Raw genomic sequence first — 5,170 nt, 5'->3', positions numbered from 1 at the left:
CCCAGGTGCAGAAGCCCAGACCCACACACCTGCTCGTCAGGCCCCCACCTGCAGGCCTCCCCCAGGTCTGCACACCTGTGTGACTCCAGGTCCTTATGCTTGCCGCCCCACCTGCACGCCTGCCCCCAATCTCCAACCAGCCTTCATGTCCCCCACGGACCGAGGTGGGCTGGTCGCCCCGCGGTGCCCAAGGGCCTTTTTGGTGCAGGACGACCCTGGGCCTTGGCTCTCTCTGTGCCAAGGAGACCACTGCTGTTGCCAGCAGCTCTCCAGACCAGAGCCCCAGGGTTCCCGGCTGGAGCAGGACCCGTCCCCCCTTCACCACGGTTGAGTTTTCTGCTGAATGTAAACCCCTCCCGGTCCCCCGGGGGTGCCAGGTCCTGTGTCTCCACAAAAGGCATCAGGAAGCTCTGGTGGCCTGAGCTGTGGGCCGGCCAGCAAGGCCAGGGCCGAGGGACAAGGATAACGTGGTGGGAGGACGGTCAGAGGTCCCCCCTCAGGGCTGTGTCTTCCTGGGACGTGTGTGTGTGACCTGGTGGGTGCCTGTGATGGGTCCGGGGCCACCACGTCACGTCTCCCCACAGCCCACCGTGCCGTCCACTCTGCTTCCCCCATGGCGGGGAGCTCCTTTGGAGCTGGGGGCCCTGGCGCCTCCCCCAAACCGGGGACCCAGGCTGCAGGTCCCTTGACGCAAACTGTCGGCAAGAAACCAGAAACTCTACTGGATAAATGGATAAACGAATAAATAAAGAATGAAGGGAGGAAGGACCCAGAAATGTCACGATGCCCCTTGGCCTGTCCTGCCCACCGTTCTGCTCAGCCTTGACCAGGGCCGCTCAGGCCTCCCATTCTGTCCTCAATGTCCAGATTTTTATCATTTCACAATCCGTTGTCCTGTGGGCCATGTTCTCTGACCATATCCATTTAATTAAAAGTCTATAACGAAGGAGATAAACTTTAAAATCCCAAAGATTTGGAAATTAAATTATTACATTTGACTAGTTCATCTGCTGAAGAAGAAATGAGACGAGGGTTTTAAAAAATTCCTTGAATTTTACTGCTGAGTAAAAATCAGTAAGCCCTTTCATTTTAGAACGGAAGTGGCACTTTGAGGAAAATAGATAAACTAAAATCTCACGTTAGGCGAGAAGAGAGGCTGAAAATTAATAAACCGTGGGTTGCGATCCGGAGCCTGGGGAAAGAACGACCGATTAAGCCAAAAGAAACCACAAGTGTGACTTCACGGACCAGGAAACCAAACTAAAATAGAGACCCACGGAGCCAACAGACCAGCAGAAGGGTGACATCTCTGGCAAGAAGGAAAATGAGAAATAAAGAGGAAATAATGCAAAGAAGCGACAGGAACGGAGAAGGGGCCGCGGCACATCAACCACCCCGCAACCGGGCTCCGCCGCGCCGTGGCCGACGTGCCCTGTCTGGGGTGCGACGGTGGTTATCTGGGTCTATGAGTTTGTCCACACTTACTGAAGCGTCCCCCTAAGTGTGCTTGTCATCGTATTTAAACCACACTTTAGTGAAGTTGTTGATTGTTGCATGTTTGTGTACACGTGCGTCTGGGTATGTGTGAGTGTATATGTGTCTGTGTGTCTGTGTGTGTGCATATGTATGTGCGTCTGTGTGTACATGTGTGCATGTGTGTATTATGTCTGTGTCTGTGTGCATGTGTGTAAGTATGTGTGCACATGTGTGTGTGTGTGTGTAAGTGCATGGGCCGTGAGGCACGTCACTGATGATTCTTGGCCGAGGTCATCACGTTTTGACATCAAGCCTCCCATTACCCCAGGTCATAGGCGCTGAGGACCCGCCCCGCTCCGCCCAGGACAGGGGATTCCGCCCAGCAGGGAGTTCTGGACACAGCCCAGGTTTCCCTGCACCACAGCTGTCTCCAGGCCTTTGAGGGCTTGGGGTCCCACCCCGGGGACCCTCCACATGGCGCTCGAGGTCCGCGGGCACGCTGGTGTTTGCTCACACCCCAGGGTGCTCACACTCCAGTCCTCGTCCCCTGGGCCTGCTGTGTTCCATGAGGCAAGCATGGAGGAAGGGCGTCGCCCCCAAGTCCTGGTTCCAGAAGCGTCCCAGGCTTCCCAAAATGTGGAGACTCACCCCCTCTGCCCAGTGCCAGCAGACCACCAGCCCCTCTGTGGTCTCGTTCGGCAGAGGGACAACAATGAGCGCCAGCTCGTCCTGCCGCCTCGCAGGCTGAGGGGAGAACCTGAGGGTCGCCCCTGGCACCGCGGCACTCGCCAACGCTCGGGGAGACTATCGCTGGGCACTGGCCCAGTCTCTGTGGCCGAGTGTCTATCGGGCAGGGCAGGGCCAACAAGTCACATGCTCCGGGTGGCAGATTCCCATGGAACCTGGGTCCCAGAGCCACGGAGGCGCCTACATGGGTGCGAGGTCACACCTCCGGATATGCAGGGCTCCGTCCCCCCGCAGCCTGGCACCCCCAGGTGCACCCGGGCCCCAGGACCATGGGCAGCCCCGAGTTTGGCTCGGTCTGCTTCCCACAGAGGACAGCCCGCTGGTCCTGAGTCATCGTGGTACCGAGTCATCGCCATCCTGGGAGAACTGGGGGAAAAGCTGCAGGAACCACTGTCTGGGGCCTGGGGTCCAGGAGGGAACCGGGCAGAGAAGGGCTGTGTGGGTCGTGACTCCAGCTCAGAGGTGACAAGCGCTGCAGAAAACCAGGGGCGGAAGGCGGGAGGCACCGCAGCCCTCCGCGCCCCGTCAGGGTGTCGCCGACCAGCTTCTGCGCAGACGCACGCGGCGCGTGCATTTGCGCACTTTGGTTTCCCAGAAATAAGGTTTGCGTCTGGCTTCGTGCGGGCGCGTACAGGTGCGTTTACCTGCCGTCTGCCGATGTCAGCGGTGCGCGCTCATCGCCTTTCCTCGCTGCCTTGGTTGCTAGGAAACACTTCCTCGTTCGCACCACGCCCACGAGCGTGCGTGGCTCTCTGCTAGCCACGTCTGCACGTTTCTGTCCCTCTTCTGTGTCACATACCTGAGTCTCAGATCTGGGACCCCTTTGTTCCTGACTGCACCATGAGTTTGCCACCCTGCTTCTCCGCACCACCTCCGCCCGGCCCTGCCTCTGACCTGGGGACAGGTCCGTTCCGTCCCCCCTGGTTCGGACGGGGCAGACCGCCCCTGACCTGCCCCCGCCGCTTGCTGGAACGGTAAAACCCAACTCGATTCCAGATCATGCGAGCGGAGCCAGATTAGACAGCAAACAGCTGGACACTGGAAACAATATTCCACGCCCTCTTGCATCCCTGAGAAACTGACGGAACTCTCTAGAGCCCAGGCCGCCCTGCGTGCGGTGTGCGGTGCTGAAGATGAGTGCGTTGCAGTTAATCCGCTGAGATGACAGAGGACGGCTCCGCCGGTTAAGTTCATGTTCTGTGAGACCAGAGTGGCCCAGCGGCTCCCTCGGGCTCCTCCTGCGTGAAGGTCATTAAACACTCGAGCCCCTGGCGCTCAGCGGTCACAACAGAAACTTGAACAAGACTTTCCAGTACTTTGGTTCTGTTCATAGTGTCCAGATTTTATCATGTCTCAAAAAACATCTTTATCTCGTATCTCAGGACCGTATTCTTTGGCTTAGATGCAATGAAGTTAGAAATCAACAACGAAAAAGATCAATACAATTCTATCACATGTATAAATAAATTTAAAAAAACCCACATTTTAAATGAACACAATCTGTAAAAAGATGGCATGTTAAGTATTTTTTTAAATACCCAGGACAAATGAATGAGGAACATAACACTTCTCGACATGTTCCAGATGCAGTGAAGGGTGGTAGTTTGAGCGAATTTTATATCCTCCTGAACTTACATGGACGAATAAAGACAATGTCCTGTTGAGAGGCCCGTGGTGCGAACGCCTCATTTCTGGCAGTGTAGGTACGATGGCAATGAGTTCTCATGGTGTTATCGTGTCGAAAAATGATTCATTTTCCCTTCCTTCTTGACGACATCTTCCCTGGACATAGAGTTCCGGGCAGACCCTCTTCTTCTTTGGGATCTTGAACACAGCATTCCAGCGTGCTCTGCTCCCGTGTTTCCCTGATGGGGAGTCACCTGTCGTGTGCGCTCTTGGCCCGCTGCGTGGTAAGGCGTGTTTTCCTCTGGCCACTCTCACAGTTTTATCTTTAGTTGTCAACAGTTGGACTGGGCTGCACCTAAATGTAGTTTTCTTCATATTTATACTACTTGGGGTTCGTTGAGCTTCTTATATCTGGAATTGTATGCCTTTGGTCAACTATGGAAATTCTTTGGCCCGTATTTCTCCTCTTCTTCAAGAACTCCTATTGCATGTATGTTAGACCTTTAACTATTGGTCCCTGAAACTCTGCAATTTTTTCTACCCTTTTCTGTGTATTCTTCATATGGGTTCATTTTTATTGATTTATCTTCAAGTTCTATAAAGCCAGCCACACCGCCCTCAATGTTCTATAAAGCCCAACTGGTAAATTTTTAGTTCAAATATTTTAGTTTTTTAGTTCGATCATTTCTCTGGGATTTATCTTATAGTTTCCATTTCTCTGTCGAGATTCTTTACAAGCATATTTTCCTTTACATCCTTAAACATAGTAATAATGGCTGCTTTAAAGTCTTTTTGTGATAATTACAAAATCTGGATGGTCTCGGGGTTAATTTCCATACGTTATATTTTCTCTAGAGTGCGGGTTATATTTTCCTGTTTCTTTGTGTGTCGAATAATTTTAGATCGCTTCCTGTACATGGAAAATGATATTACAGACTCTCTGAATTTCTTACGGCGGGAAAGAAAGAATGAGATGTGGAGCTGGGGATTTGGGAACTGGTGCTCTGTTCTGACCCTTGCTCGTCTGTGACAGAAGCAACCTTGAAGGCACACTTCTCTATGGAGGCAGAGTTTCTTCTGATGTGGGTACATACTCTTACCGCCTCCAGCATACCCACGCGGCCCAGAGGACACGCTGGCATGTGGGCACGCCATATTCCTGTCCCCCTCTGAGCAGACTTGGCAAGGAAAGTTGCAATGAGCAAATGGAACATCGGTTGTTCATTTCAAGTGTGAAGAAATGCGAATGGTTGGCCAAGTCCTTTAAACGGTGTGTCCTTGGACCCAGCAGGGGAGGCGGCAGGCAGGGCGCCCACCTGCC

The sequence above is a fragment of the Pteropus vampyrus genome, unplaced genomic scaffold (assembly GCF_000151845.1).
Source record: "Pteropus vampyrus isolate Shadow unplaced genomic scaffold, Pvam_2.0 Scaffold256, whole genome shotgun sequence".
Taxonomy (NCBI): Eukaryota; Metazoa; Chordata; class Mammalia; order Chiroptera; family Pteropodidae; genus Pteropus; species Pteropus vampyrus.
The sequence above is the reverse complement of the archived record's forward strand: the minus strand, read 5'-3'. Positions refer to the sequence as shown.